The sequence below is a fragment of the Alligator mississippiensis genome, chromosome 4 (genome assembly GCF_030867095.1).
Source record: "Alligator mississippiensis isolate rAllMis1 chromosome 4, rAllMis1, whole genome shotgun sequence".
Classification (NCBI taxonomy): domain Eukaryota; kingdom Metazoa; phylum Chordata; order Crocodylia; family Alligatoridae; genus Alligator; species Alligator mississippiensis.
The window spans coordinates 238,900,775-238,924,056 of record NC_081827.1 but is presented as its reverse complement, the minus strand read 5'-3'; the positions used below and the strand labels follow the sequence as shown (position 1 = coordinate 238,924,056).

Sequence of the window (23,282 nt, the reverse complement as noted above, 5' to 3'; positions counted from 1 at the left end):
TTTGAATTTGCATATCAGATAAAAGATGAATATTGAACAACACAAATCATCCTAACAGTCAGATGGGACATTGATTGCATTCTCACGCAGAAGAAAGAGTCTCTTTCCAGAATCATCATTAGTGCTTTAATGCAGGGCGCTAATGTAAGAACTCCTTGCAGATGAAATCTTTCATCTGTTCATCTCTGAGCACCTTACAATCACACACAAGCCTCCCTACATTTTTGTGAGGCCAGACATTATTATCATCTGCATTTTACTGATGAGTAAACTGAGGAACCAAGGTTTTGAAATATTTGTTCAAGATCACAGATTCCAAGCCCAGAACACCTGCCTCACGACCCTGTGCTTTAATGCGCTACAGACTACAACATTTGCTTCCAGTAGAGACCTCCAGTTCAACTACTGATTAGGTTTGATTCTGCTTAGCATTTCTTATATATGAAAGTAACTTATCTGTGATAACTAACCTAGGGTGGAATGGATACCCACAAAGTAGTATTTATTATCTTATAGTGCTACCATTATTACAAGGTAGTGGTGTCATTAAAGTTAATCCAATTGACAATCGCAGCAGTGTATGACTGAACTGAAAGGGCTGGAGCACAGCTCATGAACCACCAAAGGGGTTATTTACTGCAGCTTGCTCTTAAAAGTAAAAACTACATTTTACATTAAATGAAAACTTTTACTTTGTAAAGGCTGGCTGCTTGGAAAGATAAACTATTGTCAAATGTCCTACTCAGCTAAATGCCATTGCAGCTGTAAGCTCCAACCAAACGTGAAGTCAGCTGAGGATTAATTCACATAAATAAAGAGCACAGCTTGAACCTTCAACTTTTTTTCTGATCAAACACCGTCTTCAAGACAACTGAACAGTTTGCACCAAGCAAAGAGCTGGGTTTCTGGTCAGCCTTTTATTATTTTCACAAAGCACTGTACTCCGAGTGAACGCACAGCTACATGTGCTCCTGGTGATAATGACACATTCAGGTAGGTTCTCCAGCCTACATACGCTTCTTTAAAGGTTAGTCTGGGCTCGGGTGTTTTGTTTTGGTTTGTTTTTTTGGAAGAACTTTAAGGACAACTTGAAGGATAATCAATCTTTTCATTAGCTCTTTTAATAGCATCCCCACCCAGACCTCCCTCACTCACAAAACAAATAAAACACATTCTTGCTAGATAAAAGGACCACTGCCAGTTTAAAAATTCCAGATTCATTTCTTAACCTGTTACAAAATGACAAATTATTTAAAGTAACATATTATTTTCTATGTCTGCTGTATATCTCCCTTTCACATTTTGACTTAGATGAAAAAGAATACAAGCTACAGAAGTCAGCTGCCATTTTTTTCCCCGTTTTTGTTTCATTTTCTGGTTGTTCCACCTTTTTAAAAAGAAAAACCATAAAGCATTTCTAATCCTATTAGATGCTTTAAATATTTCTTTTCAGAGGACTTACATTTGAGTCCTCATCTACTTTCCTTAATTTTATATGGAATAGTTCTTTAAAAGTTTATTATTAAAAATAACTCCGCTATAGACAATGATACAGCTTGATCACAGTTTACCGGTGATCACATCCAGTCTGAAAAATAGTACACAACACCAAGATATCTAATGGGTAATGACTGAACAGTAACTTGTAAATAAACTTCTTATAATGAAAAATAAAATGCAAATGATGTTTTAATTTTCGACTGAAGTACTTTCAGAAATCACAGTGTAACTTATGAGTCATGACTTACTCTATACTCCCACAAGTAATCCAAAGGAACATAAGTTTCTATCTTTTCTAATTGACTGCATCTAGAATGTGACAGAAAAGCTGGAGTTGCCCTCTAATAACCAGTCTGCAGATCTGATCAAGGCCCTTTATTAATAATCAATGAGGCAACAGAGGCAGGTGGCTTATTTGGGCTTTTTTTTGTTTTGAAGATTAAAAACAAGAGGTCCAGTCTAGTCAAAGCTCCTCAATGCACTGTCCAATCTACATAGAAATGCTGTCTTGTTTGTCACATATATAGAGAGATCTTTCTAAAATGCTATAAGAAACAATGTCTTTACTATAGGGTGTTTTTTTCACTAGACTACTAAGGGAATGATACTATTCAAAAGTAAGCCCTGTACAACTAGTCTGTGAGGTTCACACTGTCTGATATTAAATGAGTTATTTCACAGGAACACAAACTATAAAATATTATTGCCAATGTTCTAAAGATGTGAGCACTTTTAAAAATGTAGCAGGCTGGCTGGTGGGCTCGCTGGCAGCCGGCTTGATGGTTTGAGCTGGATGGCTTAGGCTGATTGGTTGGGGGAATTCCCTCCCCACCAATCAAGAGAAGGCAGGAGGAAGGCTTGTCTTGCTCTGACCTAGGGGCAAGGTGAAGAGGACCTGAGCGAGAACTAACCCCTCAGGCTTTCCTACCAGTCTATTTTCAATTGGGGGCGGGGGGAAGTCTCCAGAATGGATAAAAGCTCCCAGAAAGCATGTGGCGCCCTGTCAAGCTGCGCTGCACCTGTGCCATGGGGCAGCTGCTGCATGGGTGCCAGGCAGGGGGGGCAATCCCCGCTGCCTCCCACTTCCCCACATTGCATGGGGGGGGGGCTCCGCCATGAGCCCTCAGAGGCCCTGATCTCTGCTACTGTAGCCGGTGAGTGCAGGGCTTTTTTTTTTTTTAAATTGCTGGGGTGCTGGCATCCATCAGGGGCAGACCTGGGTGGGGGGGGAAGGTTAGGGAGCAGAGGCTGTGTGGGAGGGCTCTGCCACATGGCCCCAGAGCCCCCGCTATTGCTGGCAAGTGCAGGGCTTTTATTTTTTATTTTTTAAATTGCTGGGAGGCTAGGGCCAGGCAAGGAAGCCATCAGGGGTGGGCGATCAGGGAACAGGGGCTGCATGGGGGGGCTCTGTCAGAAGACCCCACAGCCCTCTCTGCAGCCAGTGAGTGCAGGGTGTTTTTTCTTTTTTTTTTTTTCTTTTTTTAAGTGCCAAGAGTCTGGGGCTAGGCGAGGGATGGGGCTGGACAGGGAAGCCATGAATGGGGGCTTCTCCCACAGCTCCCCTCACCCAGGGAGAGGCAGGAACAGCCAGAGGAGCCATGGGAAAACCTGCAGTCACCTGTACCTGTCTCTGCCCAGCCGATCTGAATCTCCAAATCTCTCCAAATCTTTTCCAAATCAATTGGAAGTCTTCAGATTTGATTCAGACCCTTTAATGGGTCTCCCGATTTATTTTGGATTCAGTTTGGATTTGGCCACCAAATCAGGCCGAATCTCCTTCAAATCAAATCAGCTACCAAAGCTTCATGCAGCCCTAATCTTTATGCATGTGTATCTCATTTTATGTCATCTTACTGTGTATGTTCAATTATTGTCCCATCACTTCCTATTGTTGATTTGTTGTCTAACATGTGTTGTGTCATTGAGTGTTCCTTTGCCTGCGGCCTGGCAGGTCCTATCGAGGGCAGGGACTGCCAATAACTGGAAGACCTCAGAGGATTAAGGCCTGTGCCTGAGTTCAGGGTTGATAAGAGTTATTGTTTATGTAAACCTATATTTGTAAATACGATATGCATGTATGTATATACATTTATGTTTCCAAGTTCACAGCAGGAAATCACAATATGTATCTAGATATCTTTCATATAAAGCTTATCTGCTGCCATGTTAAAGTTCATGGTACCTGACCTGGTAGTTATTTTAAAATTGGGGAAGTTTGTGGTGGGCAATACATACATACATTTCACTTTCCCTTCACGTAAGAAAATTAAAGGAAAAAAAAAAGACTGTGCATTGTACTTCTAGGGAGAGTCTTATGTGTATTTGTACTGTTCTCCCAACAGTACACTGTTTGAAGGTCCCAATTTTAGAAATAAGTCCAAGTGAAAGTCCAAATTAGAAGTTGATATCTGAGCCCAGCACTAGAAGCTTAAGTTCTTCACTTCATAATTGGCACACAGCAAAGTTTGCATTCAGATTTAAAAAAATAGAATGGCTCAATGCCACCTTTTCCTATTCTTTCTCTCTTCCCTTCATGGAAATATTCACTTCTACAAGGAAAAGACAATATGAAGTAGTTAGGTAAAGTCATATCACACTGCTCTTTTCCTTAACGTGAACTCCTGTGTATACTGGTTTCTCATAGTCCAAGGTCAAAAGCTGTAAATGGGTTGCTTTTGAAAGCACACAAATGAGATTCTCTCTCTGGTGGAATATTGCTAGAAGATGCCACAAAACAAGGACTGCATCTACCGATGCACCTCAAGCAAGACCCAGGAAGTCATCCTCCTGCTCTACTCAGTCTTGCTGAGGCCACAGCTGAAATATGGCATCCAAATATGGCATCTGGGCTCAGCACTTTATGAAGGATGTAGAGGAGTGAAGACTCAGCGGGGGCTTGGTGACAGCCTACAAGTATACAAGGGGTGTGCATCAGGAACCAGAAGAACATCTGTGCACCAAGACACCCCAAGGGAAGACAAGGTCTAATGGTCACAAACTACTGGAAGACTCTTTTACACTGGACATAAGGAAAAACTTCTTTACCATCTGAGTCTCCAGAGCCTGGAATAGACTCTCCCCAGAAGTGGTGCAAGCAACTACTTTGGATATCTTTAAGAAATGCTTGGATCTTGCTGGGGTGATCTCACCCCAGCTGACTTCCTGCCCCTTCCAGCCCTAATGTCTATGAAATCTATGAAGGAGGGAGTGTGGTATTTTTTTAATGGAGAATCAGAGTCAACAGTTAGAAGACTAGTGTGTAGTCTTGAAGAATACCTGAAAATGAAAGTGCAACAAGACGACAAGGGCACAGTTAGGCAGCAGGCTCATGTGAAGAGAAGAGTGTGAGAGAGAAGTATGAACATAAGAAATGGAGTTGCATGTGGAGATGAGTGGACCAATTTTGGAAACATAGCAACCTAATGGAATATATAAACACTGGGGATGCAGGAGAAAAGGAGAGAGAGGACCAGGATGCTAAAGAGACGGAAAGGAACTGACAGGTGAAGGAATGAATTTGTCCTACCTGCAGTATGGGAAGGTAGCAGACTAACAAAGATGAACCCAAAATTGTTTCTCTGACTTCTAAGAGATGACCACTTGGTGACTAATAACAATAACTATCACTTGTATGTTGCTTTAAATAATCAATTAAATAATTTTACTCAGCATAAAGCTTCCTTTGACAGCAAACATATATGCCAGCAGCTAGCAGCTTTTTGCAGTGGCGGAATGACCCCACACGAGGACCTGGCTGCCAGTGCTGCTTCTCTTTGCAATCCAGCCAAGGCCCATACTGTGGCAGCCTCCTGCCACCCAATTTTGGCATGGGAAGGGCATAATCTGGTGCTGTCAAAGCCCCCTTGTCAGACTACCACTGAAATCCCCTAGATCCGTAGACCTGCAGACTAGATCCTGACCCATGATGCATGCAATTACAAAATATGCACACATATGTTGACATTTAAGGTGCAAAACAGCAAACCATATCCTTCAAACTTCACATACCTCAGATGCCTTCTCAAGAAAAGCATAGCTGTGCCAGATAGCACCATTCCAGCAGTTAGTATGCTCAAAACACATTACAATAGAATATTCTTTTCACTCTCCAATTTACCGTCTCTATTTACCTCTGAACGCACGGCTGCCATTGGAACCCAGAAATAAATTATAGCCATAGGAATTAGGTCAGAGGCCACTTCAGTAGTGTCCATGCCTAGAACTGTTAGCAGAATTTGGACCCCTGTATAAACACAGCCCATACTCTATCGATGCATAATAAATGTTTAATGTAGTTCTGCTTCCTTCTTATAGTGCATTACTTGATGAAACTTCATCTCAGTTCTTCAATCCCAGTTCAGTGCACTTGCAAGAAACACTCAAGAAAGTACCTGTAAACTTCTGAACTATGCAAGCTCCTGGCAAGTGGATACAGGCCTTGAAAAGGCTGACCTACTTGGAAAGGAGGCTGGCCCATTACAGCTTCTCCCTGAAGCTGCTTACAGTGTAAAAATGAGTGCTGTGCCTTACATGCCAAGCAGTTAACAGGTTTCACTCTTTTACTATGACCTTTGGAAGCCCATTCTTCAGGCTAGGGGAGCCTTGTTCTCTCCCTGATCATATTTTACAAGGCTGAGTGCACAGGCAACTGGTAGCGGGGGCATGGGGAGTGAGCATGTACCCCCCGTGAGATTGGCCCCTGGCTCAGCACTGCTTAAGACGGGGCAGGTTTTTTTCCACGCATGCTAGCAGTCTGTTGGGGGGGGGGGGGGTCACTAAGCCACGCCACAGAAGTATAGGAGTGGATATGGGGCTTTGGGCCTGCCCCCAGACCCACCCACAACTTGTGCCCCACCAGACTCAGGAGGCACCAGTTACCCCTGGCAGAATGGATGACCTTCAGACTCATTTCATCTCTGCATTTGAGAGATAAGGAAAGGAGTAGTTCCTTGTACTTCTGCACCCTACATAGGCTTCTTCCATTCTGACATTGCCAGCCAGGGGTCCAAACTCAATTTTGGACTAAACATACCAGCTGGTACCCTAAGCATCATTCTCAGCAGGTAGGGGGCACTCAAAAGGTGGTACAGTCATTGCAGAAGTCATAGAGGTCAATGTGGGTTGGGTCAAACCTCCCAGTTTGATCCATTTCAGCATTTTAGTTGTAAATATATACTCCAAGTAAAAGTTATATCCCTATATGAAGTATTAGAGAATGGTCATAAATCCTGGGAATGTGAAAGCTGACCCCCACCTTCAATATCTATGAAGAATTTTTTAAACAGGGCATGCATGATAAGACAAATAAATATTCCTTATTATCTTCATTCCATAGCTTAAACATGAATTTTTCAAGGTAAATTTAGCTTCAGATGTGTTCCTATGAAATCCAGGATCCAGTATGGCACTAATGATTGATCTGCAGTAGATGCCCATTGATTTCTCCTTTAAATGATATAACAGTAATTTATATTTATATATTCCCATAGCAGACCTTAAAAATTCTGTCTGGTGCCCAGATAGTTAAACAAGTATTTGCTGTTAGATAACCTTAGAAGTTGCAGCATTCCAGGTATTTCCTATATTAAGTATGAGAAAATACACAAGAACACTACAGACACTGATGTAACCAGATTTTTCTATTTTATAGAGCATTGGCAACTGTTTTCAAAATAACCCTTGTATACTATGCTCTATATTTCCCTGGTGTAACTTCAATGAATCTAGTGACATGCCTTTATGTCATAATATGCTGCTGTTATGCTGATGTAAAAATCCATTAGCCCTGGAGTTTGTTATATTCACCAGAGGCTTTGCTATTTTAATGGCTTGCCTTAAAATATATGCTTTAAAAAAGGGACAATATTTTGGGGCAGAGTAATCAAAGAGCAATACTTTTAATGCCAAAACATATATACAGTAAATGAATATTTTTATTCTTACCACAAGACTGCTGTCCAGAGAAAATCTTTTCCCAAATTCCCTTTTCTGTAGCTGTCTTTTTCTCTCCATGGATGAGGTTATTTGTTTTCCTTCTGCTGTACTAGAAATATCAGGCTGTTTCCAGCATCACTGAAAAAATTAAAAGCACATTTCAATATTCTGGTTAACAGTTTCTGTCTTTCATCATTAACTTTTTAATAACCCAACAGTTAATGACTTAGCGTATAGAGTAGGCTATGTTCCAGGAACATGTTTTGTGTGCCAAAAGAACGGACGTGTCCAGACAGAAATGTGAACTGAACATATTGGTAATATCTCAACCAAAAGAGAAAAAAAAAGCAATCTATGTTGATACTGTCCTTGGTTGCCTTTATTAGGGCGCTCTGTGTTTTTATAGTCTTTACTAACAAAGCTGGGAACTGTGTTTGCAGAGCTAATCAGCTGTCTGAGAAAAAAAAATTCAGTTCATTTCGTGTTATTCACACTCTTCAGGAAGCCCTGTATCTATAAGGCACAAATCCTGCAAGAGTCCATGTGCATTCAACTTCAATTATTCTTTAGGGAAATAGAGCACCCTGAGCACCGTTCCTAGATTTTAGAAGCCAGAAGGTTCGGTTGTGATCATCCTCTAATTTGAACTCTTGCACGACACAAGCCATGGAATATCACCCAGTAAATCCTGTGATGGAGGTAATTATCTTTTCCTGTTGTAGAGGACTGGCCTTATGGTTGCTGACATTTTTCTATTAAGTCTATTTCCAAGTCATAATTTACCACTTGTAGCAAAAAAAAAATTAAAAAAAAAATCCCAACATGTCCACGATAACAGGATACTTATTTCAAAGCTTTAAACTTGTAAAACATGCAGCTGACATTTGTATAGTGTGCTTTGGGAATATAGGCCAGATTTTATCTCAGCTGCACTCATGTAAATCTTGGGTAACTCTGCTGAAGTTAATGAAATTATTCTGTATTTACGATGGGGTAACTGAGATTAAAATCTCGCCCAGATCAAGGCAGACAGATATGTACATGAACATAAAGCCAAATATAGGAAATTCCTCCCCCAATCCATACTGAGTGCATCTATAATGTCAAAGGACAACATTCTAGAGCTGTTACTCTGGGCTGACTCCCAGTAAAGCCAAAGGGAGTTTTCAGTGCACAAGGGCTGTAGGATTTTGTCCAAAATCTTTATTCAAGAGCTATTTTAAAAAGATGAGATTTGTAAAAAATAATAGTTTTGCATTCTTGCAATTAGTGCTAAACCCATCAAATGTAATGGGAAATCACACTGATAGAGGGCAGAATCTGGATCTAAACAGCCCGGTTGTGATCTCCATTGCTCACTATGATTAGCACCTTCAAAAATGAGCAGCCCATAGCACTTCAGTAGGGCTACTATAATAAAACAGTATTTTCTGAGACTTCAGGGAATCAGAATCTGCAAGATATCCAATGTTAGTTTTATTGTTCTCCCCAGTATAGATGGGCGCTAGATCTCACTTACACTCACTTACACTTTTGATTTACATTGATGAGAGATTAGAGTTCAGCCAGTTTTCTCTGAAGTATGTAAAAAGAATGAGTCTAACAGAGATTCATCTCCACAATGTGCACAATGAGGAGGATGAATATCAGTGAAGAAATCTCAGTTATTACTTTGTAATCATTTTCTTTTCCCATTTTATACAGAGATGATTACTGTACACCTCTTTTGCTTTCTTTACTACTGTACCAATTATAATGTTATATGTGCTATTCTTGAGATAATGAAGATGCAATAGTGAACTACTATGTAGTTACCATTGTTCACAGACTAGTTAACCTGGCTGATAAGAAATACCACAGTAAATATTATAAAAGAGACATAAGCAATTGATTGCAGTGGTTTTTACTTAATAATACCACACATCAGCAAAAGAAAGAGTTAACTCCTATCATCTTTAACAGGACGTGTACACTTGGCATGCCTGTGGTGCATGTGCTCAAGGAAAGGTTATTTCTACCGACCGGTGGATATACAACGATGTTGGAATAAACTGGAGGCAGTTATAGTTTGGATAAACTTATCCCAAGTATTTGTGCACAAACACTTAGCAGAGACCAGCCCAATTCTGGTGTAGGAACATGGTGAAGTCTTAAATGATACTGTGAACATGTGCCACACAAGCATGAAGATAAGGACAAGATTGCATGTTAGAACTAGCAGACGCTAATTCTAAGGAATGTTAGCCTGTCTTAGTCTGTCTATCCTGCAACTTCTAAGGTTATCTAACAACAAATACTTGTTTAACTATCTGGGCACCAGACAACATTTTAAGGTCTACTATGGGAATGTATAAATATAAATACAAGTGCTAGTGATCAGTCACACATCCAAGGTTAAAACCTTCTTTAATGTGCACAGCTCAGACCTGCTGCTAGAGGGCTGATGAGCAGAGGCATGGATAGGGACTGCAAATCTTCTCCATGCCTTCCCTGCTTACTGTTCTCTAGCTAAAATACAGACCAGGAAGGGGCTTGGATCTTGTCCCTTCATCAGGCCCCAGATCCCCCCTTGACTCTTGGATCAACTCCTCAACCCCTGGATCTCTACTCTACTGCACCAATCAGCCTGAGAGCACTGGCAGGGTAGTGTGGGGGGACTGTTTCTAGGCTCCCTGAAGCTCATGCTCCTTGCCCCCTCCAGCTCCATTAAATTATCTGGCCCAGCAGGGGCTGGAGCTGGGTGCACAGAGTTGACATGGTCCGCAAGGACCCCAGGAGCAAGCAGGGAGGAGAAACTCCCCCCCCACCACTACCACCACTGGTGCCTCCACCACTCTCAGACTGATTAGGGAAGAATGCCAGTGATCCAGGGTGGAGGGGCCAATGGGGGAGCAGCAACCTGCAAGCTCCCCACCCACCTGCTCCCCCGCCCCCCTACCCCTTCCCTCTTTCTCCCTCCAATCCTGCCCCTGTCACTCTTTCCCCACGCTCCCCCTAACCCCACCAACTCCCCATCACCCCTTTTCCCTACATCCCCACTCAACCCATCCCCACCCACCTCTTGCCGAACTGTTCCCAGCTGTCAGTCCAGGGCTGTAAAGTCCTAAATGATAACTAGTACACCTGGGAGCAGTGCCTTCTGGGATACTGGAAGATCACAAATTGGTGGTTTTATCTCAGATGAATAGCTGAAAGTTAACTTAACCGAAGCTATGTAGCACAGCTCAGAGATAATCCTTGCCTAAAGTGGCATAACTCCAAGATGCCTAAAGGGCACTTAGCACTTGTTAATGAGCCTTAATGTGTAATCATTCAAGTTTCAAGTGCTCTTAACTGTGGTCTAATTGTAATGTGTAATCTCACCCTAAGAGCTTTGCTAAATGGTAATTTTGGGTGGTTCTTGGAGCTCTTAACACCTTGATTGTCCGCACAGTAACACTTGAAATGAGTTTTAAGGATATATTAGGCACCCATGTTATCTCTCTCCAGAGAAGGCTTATCTCTGATCCCTGCTACCCAGTTTGTATTACACGAAGGCAGAGACATGCAAAGTCTGGCCTGTGGGCCAGATCAAGCAGGTCATGTGTCTGGGTGAGGAGCTACTCCAGGGCAGTAACTGGGATCTTGCGGCGGTGATGCAGGCAGCGGATCGTGGCTCTGCCATGGCTCCAACCTGCACTATCACTGCCACAAGATCTGGGCCCCAGCCTTGGAGCAGCTCCCTGCCCAGTGGTGAGCCCTGCCAGCGCACTGCTCATGCCAGTCTCCAGGGAGACAATGGCCCTGGGCTGCCACAGCTCCACCACTCCTGGGGGCTCCGTGGAGACCTGCCAGAGTGACGCAAGCATGGGCTGCTGGGAAATAGAGTCCAGCTACCAGCTGGATCCACCATTTTGCCCATCCCTGGCTCAGCCCAGAGAAGAGCAGTAGCCCGGCAGTGACCAGACAGATAAGTTAACCCTTCCTTGCCTGCTCCACTGGGATGGACAGTACAGGTAGCCACAAGTAAGTGGGGGTAGGGAAGCAGGTGGGGAGCCCCAAGGGCAGGGGAGGGAAACTGGGGCAGCCCCTGGGGTGGGGTAAAGCCCACAATGGGAGGGGGGGGTCATTCTTACCATTCAGTCCTTCAGGCCCCTGCTGACCTGAAGCACAAGTGCTCCAAACTCGAGCTAGCACCAAACACCCATCAACATTTGTGCACCTCACAGCGAAGGTGTAACAAGGCCCGGCGGTTCCTAGCCAAGACTGCTTACAGCAGTCCCAGCTGCCCCTGCCCACATCATTGCAACCAGTTTCCATGGAGATCCCAGGAAAGGGCCAGGGTTTCCAGGGAGACCAGTCCCAGCAGTGCTGGGGCAGGGTGCACAGCTGGACAGGGAGCTGCTCTGGGGCTGGGGCAGAGCTGCAATCTACTGCCTGCATGCCCCTGTCCAAGTAGTGTGGGCTCCTCGGGTCTCCATTGAAACCGGCCACAGTGATGTGGGTAAGGGCTGCTGGGAAATGGAGTCCACCATGGGCCCAATCCGGCCTGTGGGTCAGATTTTGCCTGCCCCTGGTCTAGACCTATCCAGAGTTAAATAGTGAGAGCTAAGTGTATCTGCTACATGTGAAAGGATAATATCCCATAAAACACGGGCCAAGATTTTGAAAACTGAACAAGTAGTGTGGGTGCCAAGTAAATGCTTACCCTTTAGAAATAAGAATGGAAAAGGGGTTCTCAAGCTGGGTGCCCAGAATTACCAGAGGCAAGACTGTTTGGGGCTGATACCTTTTATTGAACCACCTGCATGCAACTATGCAGTTGCACAATGGAGCTGGTCCAATAAAATATACGATCCACAAAAACATCTCTTCCTGGACCAACGTGGCATTAACTTCACTTTACCACCAACATTACTAGATGCTTTTGGAAGTCCTGGTCATAGATCCTACAGATACTCCAGGGCTCTGTACAGAATTGCTAAATATTTTAGTCAGACAAACCAAGAACCAGTTTGGCTGTCAGAACCAGACACTCTGCAAAGAGATAAAGTCATTGGTTAACAAAAATGCTGACAGACAAGTTCCTGTTTTAAGAAGTTGAAGGCAATAAAGTCCAGACATTTCTATGCAACATATTTTTGTCTGAGAGAGAGATACGCCTACCAGATAAGTCTACTTCCCTGCAAGAAAGCTACAGGTAGCCGGCCAGAGTCATCAACTTGATGATGTATCTTGAAAATACTCATTTTATCATACACAAAGAATGTTCACTGCATTATAATAATCTACAAACCAGAAGAATCAAGCTGTTGTGATTAACACACATTTCTGCCTATAATCCACCTAAGAAAATTGTCTTGGTTAGTCATATCTTCATTTTTAATGGCACTAAAGTATGCTTTGATGTACATACTGCTGGAAAAGCATTATATTGCCCAGAAAAAAAATCCAAGAGATTTAAAACTGTACATCAGACAGCTCAAAACTAGGATTTCAATAGAGTTCTGGCAATATATGCCTGCCAGATATGTGCCCCACAACAATTAAATCTTTTTGAAACATGAAAATGAGTGTATTGCTGTAGTTTTAAAATTTATATGAATTTTCATCATGAAGGCAGTAGAACAGCTTTCCCCATCTTCCTCCTGCATACCCCAATTATAATATAAAGCAAGTGTCCATGGGGCAATAAAGAATTCATTCTAAACAGCCTTTTCAGTCCTAAGCCACTTCTGCAGAGATAGTCAACAAGTGAATATATTTCTTCTCACGTGGATATCAGTCTTCTCAACTGAATTGAAACCAATAGCCCCTTTAAAAGTTTATGCTCTTTAAAAGTTTGTTCCAGCTTAAAGAATTCTATTAATTTAAGAACTATGCTTTATACTTGAAATACTATAGCTGGCACTGATAACAGCTCAAAAAAGAGGGGAAAAAATGAAAGTGCGGTCACTGGCATAATATAAGCTACCAACAGCTACCAGGTAGTAAAAACTTTCAGTCAATGCAAATGTTGGCTAAAACTGAACAGGTGACAGAGAAGAAAGTCTCTATATCTCATCACCAATCCTTTGAGCCATTCAATCTCTCTGAAATCTGTTTCCTAACTGAAATGTTATCCTCTGCTCGTCACATACATTATACAGTAGAATTCCTTATGAAGACTCCCTGCTGACATCAGTGTGTGTGTTGGGTTTATCCATGGCTTCTTTCAGAAAAAGTGGGCACGGATACATGCAGACATCTGAAGTCTTGGAAAAACTGCACGAGTCTTTGCAGTAAACAAATAAAAGAAAAAAGAAAGTTTTCCCAATTGTGAAGGTCATTACTAAGTACACTGAATGAACCAAAAAATGTTCGTTATATAGCAACATCACCGTTATCTCGCCAGGTCTAAAACAGTCAATATCAACATCACGTTTATCTTCCTAGGTCTAAACTAGTCAAAAAGCCGATATCTATTCCATAACCATTGTTGCCTTTCCAAATAGTACAGTGTTTAAAAAATATTTTCAGGATTGAATGACCGCAAAACCCCACCTTGGAAAAGCATCAGAAAATTTTGCATGGTGATTAAAATCAGACTATTAAGCTGGTTTCATTAACACACCCACATGCCTCCCTCTAATGTTATTCAGCGTGATGTTAGGGTTGAAAATGACAAAAAGAAAACTTGTTCCAACATTCTTGTATGAACGGATATGCCAGACGTCTGTCTTCAGACCTAGGTGACAAGGGAAACAGGAAAGTGCAGTGACATCTGAAACTCAAAACTGAACCAGACATTTTCTATTTCACTTACAGGACATTCCACCGCAACCCTGTGAGGACAGCTTGACCAACTAAAGCTCAGCACACCCAGGTATGTGATCAGACTTGTCAACAGTTTGCCAGCACTAATATACTGTACATTCACACCCACTGGATTAGGCAACTATTTAGATAAGCAAACTGCCTCTTTTCAGAAGGGGAAGGAGAATCCTAGTGCTGTCATGTGTTAATGCATTAATTATATCAGAAAAATTCCAGCCTCAGAGGCTAAAACACTTAATGTTATAGGAAATATAAGGCTGCAAACACCACACTAATTCATGCAATCTACCCAAGCATCTAATCTTCCTAGTCGACTGAAAAAGTTGCATCAAAGCAAAATCAAATCACCACTACCAAAGAAAAACAGCTTCAAGAAAGTCAGCTGAGAACTAGCTATTGACAATAAAGCTAATTATGAAATCCTGTTTAAGATAGATAAGTTTTTTTCACAAAGATGACCTGTAAGTTGCTCTGCAGTCTGGAGTATCCCATACTCTGCTTTATTTGCATTCTGTTCCACTATGTCCCCTATGTGAAGAGCCAACCTAGGGTCAACATCTCCCTCTGCAGTATCTGACTAAGGAAGTTCCCCCCAAACATGTATTGGTTTGGACTGGGGAAAGGCAAAATCTTACCCAAAGTTTTATTCTACAGATACAATAACACAAATCTGCACTGTTGTTAAACTTTCCCCTTGTTTGAACCTTGACTTTTCCATCTACCTTTCCAGTTTCCTTGTGCAAGACATTCTCCTTCCATTTGTCAAAGGAAACACCGCCTTTCAAGACTATTTCTAGGAGTTAAATTAGTAAAATTAAGGGATTAAAACTAGCAAACCTATTTATGGGTTCAAAAAATACTGGGAATTTCAGTGAGTCATAAAATACAAAACATGGCATTAACTATGTCTTGGTAATAATACCTGTCAGAATAAAATGCATGAGACAAGTTTAAAGGATTTGTATTTCAATCTTTCACCAAGTTAATTAACGGGATTACTACATTCACTTAAAAGGATAAGATGGGCTACAGAGCAGCCATAAAATGAGTGGCCACAAGACTGTACTCAGAATGGTAACAAAAATGGGTTACGTTTCTATCATTCCTTTATCCCATAACAAGCATGATTCATCTGAGGCCATTTTCTGTTCTTATTCTATTTTTTCCTGATAAAAAGACCATGAACATTTAATAGACTTCTAACAAAATCAAGGCTGTAACCTTTACCGCATTTCACCTTTTGCTTGGCTGTCCATTTTTATTGTGGAGTTGTAAGGTCTATGCTGGAGAGAAAAAGTGAATAGCCAGTAAATTACACCAAAGAACCCTGAAAAGGTCAAAGGATTACACATTGCTGTTTGCTTTTATGGAACATATGAGGCATTCAAATTGTGGAACTAAATACTTGTGACAAAAATGACAAGAGATAAAAACGAGTAGGCCTGAATCTGTTGTTGCTGAGACAGTGACTGATGCGATTGGAAACGGATATATATTGCAGTGTTTTCTTCTTTAAAAAAAGAAAAAACAATTTTGGAAAGAAGCTGATCATTGTAGATTCTTCGCTCGAGGACAGAAGTCAAATGACTTTTGATGGCACTTAGGTCTACATGAAGAATGGGAGAACACTTGGTGATACTCACAATAACTGTCCTGCAAAGAGGAGTCCACAGTCCATGAGTTAGCCATTTAAATTCCATATACAAGGCATGGAGAGCATTAGATATCTAGGAATGTGGACCCAAACCCAAGTAGCACGCCGAGTTAGGGGACACTTAAGCTAACCAAAAGAAAACATAGAAAAGAGGTGCATCTAAAATCTCACCTCCGTCAGAGCTCAGGCACCCCAACCCAATCCATATAAAGTCAGGATTCACAGCTCCAAACTTTCTCCTACAGTTAGGAACCTAAGCCCTTACTTTTAGGGATAGAAGCCTAGCTCCTGCCTAACCCACATATGCGCATTAACGCAGCGTGTGTCCATTGGCTTGGGACTAACTTTAGTCCCAAATCTATCCTCACACCCACATTAATGTGCATTAGTGTGTGCACATGTATACACATGAATTGCTTGAATGTGCATTAGGCAAATGCACATTAAGTTTAGGCGCATGTAAAAGCGCATGTAGACACGACCTTCCAGTCCCACTTTCATCTCTTCTGGTGGTGTTAATCAGGAGTACATCCATGTAAACAAGTTACCCTGGCAAGAAACCAGTGAAAAAATCAACATCTTACTACAACTGTCCACCACAAGCAAAATAGTTCAATGGGCTGTACCAACTGGAATTTTACAAAATGTGTGTAATGCTTGCGACAGATGCCAGACAGATGGCAGTATCAGAAGACCTCTCTTTTCCACAACATATGCAGAAAAAGCAGCATCTCTTCTGCATCCCTGCCTAACCTATTTTCCAGAGGGATCAACAAAATGTATTGATTTCCCATTTATGTTTGATTCTTCCCTGCTTAGCTGGGACTGCCAAGCGGGATGGTAATTAATGCTAGTTATAACCATGGCTTTGCAATCTAGATCACAAGGCTACCAGGAATTAGTCTCTGAACATCTGTAACTACTTTAAGTCACTACCACTTAGAAAGAGAGGCATCTCATTGCCATTCCTTGAGCAGTTCAGACTTTTGGCAAACTTTTTTTTAGCATCTTTACCAAAAATTGTGCATGGCAGTCACAGTTTTTGCTTATTTCTTGTTAAATACACAAAAATGAAAACAGTTAACTATGCTCATTTTTATGAAAAATTTCAGAGTTGTGCTAATGGAAGCGTCCTGTGTCTCATGACCTATCACTGCAAAACATGATTTGATTCTGAAGAGTAACCGAGCCCAGGAGAGTGAAAGATCATTTATTTACTGATAATTCTTAATCATGGATGTGAGAAATGATTAAGAGTTTCTTAACTTTTTTGTAGCATATAAACCTCTGATTTCATTCCATGAAGCACTCTGTGATGTTATGAAACATTCATGAGGCTAAAAAGAAAACTCTCAAGGTGAAATCATATGCTAAATAAACATCCCTTGTTTCTGTTACTACTAACATGTTGGGTGCCAAACCTCGCACTTCCTGTTCTGATGGAACAACCCATTTACTTTGGTGGGCACGTAGCCTGCAGAATTTTTTGCTAACAAATCTGGGCATCTTAGGATGACATATGGTCCCCCACATTATGTAAAAGTTCTTACTTTGCCTTTTGGACTTCCCAACAACTGTACATTTAGAAGAGAGGCAGCAGATAATGACACATCCCCAAAATCAAACCAAAGAACAATCTGTTCAGTAGACCTCCTTGGGCAACAAGGTATCATTCAACAGCCCCAGTCTGTCACTACCTCATCATCATTGCTGAGCTCAGACATAATAAATATTGGTGGCTACAGAGAGAGATGCACCTTGGTCCTGACAACTGGTTGGCCCTGGCAGAAGTCAGAGGAAAGAGAATCCACCTTAAATTCAGCCAAGTTTATACCACTGAAGGATCAATTCTAGCAGTACACCGCTCCATCACATGCACCATTTCCTTTCCTTAAAGTTAGTGATAGGAAAATAGCTGGTTTAGCACAATTATGTCACCTCTGCTAACCTTATAACGGCAGGGTTTTCCTTGCATTTGTGAAATTGCAGGGTGATTCTCACGTCAGCTTAAGTGTGCTTGTCCCTTCTCTTTGGCACAAAGTGAATTGAATGGACATGACAGCCTGGCTCCTTGTGAATAAAGATGGGGCAATTTGGCCCTACCTTATATAAAACAGGAATGCTCTGAGAGAGTTTGAACATAATTGATCTTATCTTTTTAGTAGCTTAGATGATGTAAGAGTAGGTACACAATAAACAAAAAAAAAGGTCTACCTCCCCAGGTCCTTCCTCAATTTTATGCATCTTATGGTCAAGAAAACTGCAGTGGATAAATTAAAGGGTGGATTGTGTCTCTGAGGGTGAGGAGGAAGAGAAAAACACCTTTCTCTAAATGATACAAGAGAGGTTAGTGGTATTCCATGCTATTTCCCTGCAAGTCTGGTGAAACTACGCCTAGAATAGTTCTTTCACTGCTGGCCCAAAGTATACAAGCAAGTTGGAGTGAAATCAGACAACAGCAAGAAAAGTTAAAGTATTAACTTGCATGGGGAAAGAGTAACAAAGCTTCACATAGTCCTGTTAAACAATGACAGAAGAAGGCAGGTTGGAGAAGTAATTACTATCTACATGTGCTTGAGGAAAGTGTATAAATACCAGAAAAATGGGGAATTGGTTGATTTACCTATAAAGGGGTGAATCAGAGAAAAAGTAAAGCAATACTGTTGAGTATTAGAGAAGATACCTAAAGTGAAATGCAATATAGACTGTGGCATCATCTTCCAAGGGACCCGATGATAGACTTGGCATATTAAAACTGAAGCACAATAAAGCACAATACAATAAACTGCAGAGAATGATGCTGCACTGATACGATGGACTATAGTCCCCAGTAGGGTTTTTCCATTTCTTTTTTCACCTGATTCCATTGTAATGGCTGATCCACATTAAAGAGCTATTAAGCTCAAAGGGTCTTGCTTGGGAAAAACATAAAAAAGCACAGCCCCTCCCTTCCCCCCCAGGCAATCAGCTGCTAACAGTGTCTTCCTTTAGTTTCCCTATGAGGGGATTGGCTGTCACAGGCTGACTTCAAACCTTGCCATCTGCCAGAAACTTAATAAAAATGTAAATTTTCAAAAATGCCCTTTAATCTCTCATTTAAAGGTCCATAACTCTTCTATGTTTTTGTCATCCTACCAATCTCTAATTCATCTGTTTTCAGTCATATCAAATGACACAGAACAGAAATGCAGTATATGGTGGACTACCATTAGCAACAACATTGGATTACAGAGAGGGAGCAACTGGAGGGAATCAGGAGAAAGAGAGGTTAAGTTTTCAGTGACTTCTTTTGTCAAGTATTTTCCCATTTTTAATATGATGCAAACATTGCTTAACCATACACTTACTAAAAAGTATTTAAATTGCACTTGGTCCCTCCCTCATTTAGTGAAGTTCAAAGAATCTTTGTGTGAAGCGTGGAGATAGTGCGATTAGCATGCGGGCATGCTATTTCTGATGCGAGAAAGGCCACTGACTTCAGTCTAATGTAATCTTTTTGCCAATCTACTTTTAAGGTGATTTTTAAAACTCAGGCTGGGATACATTTTCAGACTAAAGAGTTCATTTGCCAAAACCTGCAGTTGTCTGTAATCCAAGGCAAATAACTGATTTTCTCTATCTCATTGTCCCCACCTGGAATATAGGGGTAAAAATACATTGAGCAGGATATTTTAAGGATGAGTTCATTTTTGTCAGGAGCTTTGATAATGAAACATGCTCTGCCAGTGGCACTGCTATGTTTTATTATCATCATTTAGCAACCATCTGGCTTCCTTACTGTTCAAATAGGGTTTTTTAATAGAAATGTTCTTTATAGATATGTGTATAAGCAAACAGAAGGCCAAGCTGAGTTCTCATTTCAACCTGGCCTATTCTCCTGATGTTAATGATGAAACTGTGTGTGTGTAACCAGGAACAGAATTTGGCCCAATATAGGTGTACATAAAGGATACTTACAAGACTTTACACTAAAGGAAAACCCAACATACAAACTTTTTCACAAGAAAGAGCACCTGACAGTCATCAATTAAAAGATTTGCTTGCACGTCTCAGGAATAGAAGATACAACCAACGGGATTGCGTTTTGTGACTTGAACTATTCAGCCATACAAGGGAGCAAGCAAATGTCCTTGTACCTTATGTCTAGGTTATCCAGAACTTGAATCTGGGAGCAAGGAATTAAATGAGGCCATGTTCCAATTTACCATGTTACAAGATCAGGTGGGGAAAGAGAGCAGCACTTGGATTCTACAATATTCACTGCCCAGAATAGCTGAGTAAAAAGGTTGCAATACTTGACGGACGGGAAAGGCCAGAAGTGAAATTACTACCCACCTCCCTGAGAACAAGGGAAAAAATCATGTAGAAATTGTTACCCTGGGCAGTGTCTCAGAGTCATTTCTGGAAAGGGGAAGCTTATGCACTGCGCCTTGTTCAGGGCTTTGCCTACAATCATCATTTATCCCATAAATTTTAAACCATCGCTGTTTAAAGCCTTTTCTGGTGACAGAAAATTTTTGTGGTGATGGAAAATAAATGGAATTCACTTGATTAAAGACTGGTAAATAGAAACGACAGAAACTGCTTCCTATGAACATCATGATATATACACAATCAATAACAACATGACAGAATTTGAGCTTTAGGGGAAGAAGTTATTAGTTTTAGTAAAAGGATATAATTAAATACAAGAGAACTCTAAGGATTCCTGAGTGGAGAGGGGCAGAGAATGGCCAGTCTGAGACTTTTTGTATTGTTCTATTGTTGTCTTTCCTTTTCAATCTCATTCTACGATTTCTTTTACTTGTGCGATCTTAAGCTCTGGCTATAGAGGCTATCTGAACAGAATCCTAGCATTCAAAACTGTGGCTTAACAAAGAAATGTATTTATTAAGACACCACAGGTCATATTATAGTTTAACAATCTACTTCAGTAGCAATTCTTCATAGATGTTAAAATTCTAGTGCTATATCCAAGTCATTAATTTATAAATATTCTACATCTCAGATCCATATGGAACACTTGGGCAATTTAGTACCAGTGTAATATGGGAATTGAATAGCTTGGAATATGAGAAATTAGAACATTAGCCTTTCACCTCTTCAACACTGTTTCAAAATCAGACCTGGTTGATACCAAATGAAACCCTGTTGACTGTTCAGCAATCTCTGTGAAATACTTTAATTTGATTGTGGACAGGTTTCTACATAATTAAAATAGCCAACATAGTTGATACACTGAAATATTCTTCCTAATAACTCATCTGTTCCCCCCCCTACCACCACACACACACACTTGTAAGTAGAAAATATTTAGAAAGTTTGAAACTTAATTTAAAAACAAAAAGGATACAGTCGTCTTTGCATTCCTTAAACAAAGTAGCACTTTAGCAAAGCACTTTGGGAAACCCAGAGGAATGGTGTTGTATACTGAAAAGTATGAATGTACAGACCAATAAACATACATTGCCAATAGATAACTCAAACCACTTCAAAGCAGCATTTGACGAAACCTACAATAGTGTGGATCACACTACAAAATCTCATGGTCGGTGTTGTTCATAGTGTCTGCTACAAGAGAATAAAATTTTCCCTACTCCAGTGACATGGTGGGATAGTTGCCAAATCATTCATTTCAATGAAATTGCAATGACAGTATAAAATTGGTGCTCCAAAATCTATGTTCCCACATGGGACAGAAATGGAGCAGTGTTTGCATTTTTGGAAGTGAAATAGAAAAAGAAAGTCACAAGTAGATAGCCAAGTTCAATGTCCAAGTAGGCTAGTTTCCTTGAAAAGAAGTCATGGCAACTGTTTCATGCAGTGATGGGATTTAGAAAGGAAAAAAAAAGAAGCCCCCAGTTTACATGCACTTCAGAAATGGGACAATAACATAGAAACCTGGTTAGTAAAACACTAACTGCTCCCTTATTGGTTTAAGAGCATGGACTCAACCTGAGACTTTACCAATTAACATATGAGTCACCAGAGATTTCCATTGTCTTGCATTGCTTCATACTCTCCATGCATTCAATCAGGAACCTTTCATGACAGATGCATCCTGGAATATTCAGAGAAACTGTTGTATGAATGTTATATGCATCTTTAAGCAATTGTTATTAATTGTGTCTCTGGGTCAGTAGGTGAGAAGGAATGTGTCTTGCAAAATCAAGACTGGGGTGGCTAACTTGCAGCATGGGTGCCAAAAGTGGCAGAGGTCACCTGTGTGTGTCCAAATTAGGGATGGGACAGGCAGCACAGTAGCAGACAGGGCAAGGAACAATAAGCAGAGCAGCAGATTGGGTAGAGAAAGGGATCAGAGTGGCAGTCAGAGAGTGTGCGGCAATAACTTATGGTATACCTGCCAAAAATAGAGGACACCCACTGATCGAAACAATGGGGCTATGCTTTCACATGGCCAATGATGAAACAGTGCAGTTAACAAGGCTTTTGATGCTTCATCGTTCTGGGGAGAATCACTGGTCGTTTGAACTAGCTCATGAAAACTGAGATGATAAACATGAAACCAGATAAGGTAACAGCTCCTGAAGTGGGCAGGGCAAGGCATACAATCCAAGGACAGAGAAGCAAAAGATATGAAGGGGAAGTGCCTTTCGTGTTCTTCATGGTGACAATCCGGTAAGCTAGGCATCTATGTAACCTTTTCTTTTTCAGAAAGGTTTTCTTCAAAATGGTTTTGTTGGGTTTAGCTTCTCTTACTCATCATCAAATAAATAGAACTGCATGTGCTGAAGCATGGACTGGTGCCGCCTTAGTCAGGGGGGCATGTGCCCCCCCAGACCTGTCAGCAACCGGGGGGGGAGGGGGGTGTCCCCCCATGGGACGATCTAAATGACCAGGGAGGAGGTCTGCCCATAGCCGATTGCACCAGCCGGAAAATGGCCGCAGCACTCCCACTCCCCAGCTGGCACTTGCAGGGGGGACACTAGCACTCCCACCTGCCCCCACTGTCCATTGCTTGAGCAGGGAGCACAGCCTGTCAGGGGGTACACCAGCACTCTCAGGAGGTGCATATGCACCCCCATGCACCTCTGCATTGCCACTGTGCTGAAGCGTCCATGTGACATGCTGGGGTGATCGCAATGAATTGCAGAAGCCTGCAGCCTATGGGTCTGGTCTGGTCTGGTCTGGTGGAAGACCGAGGCTAGGGACAAACACCACACATAAACTGGTTTAAGTGATCAAAAACTGGTTTAAACCTGTAACAGAACAGATGTTCAGTGCACATAAACCAGTTTGAAAATGGCTGAACCCAGTTTGAGATAAACCTGGTTGAATGTAGTATCAGACTTAATTGATTTAGGTCAAACCAGTTTATGCAATGTCTGTCCCCAACCTTGCTGGTTTAAGATAAACCAGACTTTCCCAGCATGCTCTC

At 41.4% G+C, this 23,282-nt stretch overlaps 1 long non-coding RNA gene across 1 annotated transcript in view; it reads right to left on the bottom strand.

Annotated features, from left to right (window-relative positions):
- LOC132250413 (uncharacterized) overlaps positions 1-23,282 on the bottom strand; it is a 300,006-nt gene that overhangs the window by 189,151 nt on the left and 87,573 nt on the right. Inside the window, exon 3 of the long non-coding RNA XR_009462133.1 lies at positions 7,444-7,572. This is a non-coding gene — a long non-coding RNA (uncharacterized LOC132250413). The remainder of the gene's footprint in view (positions 1-7,443; positions 7,573-23,282) is intronic.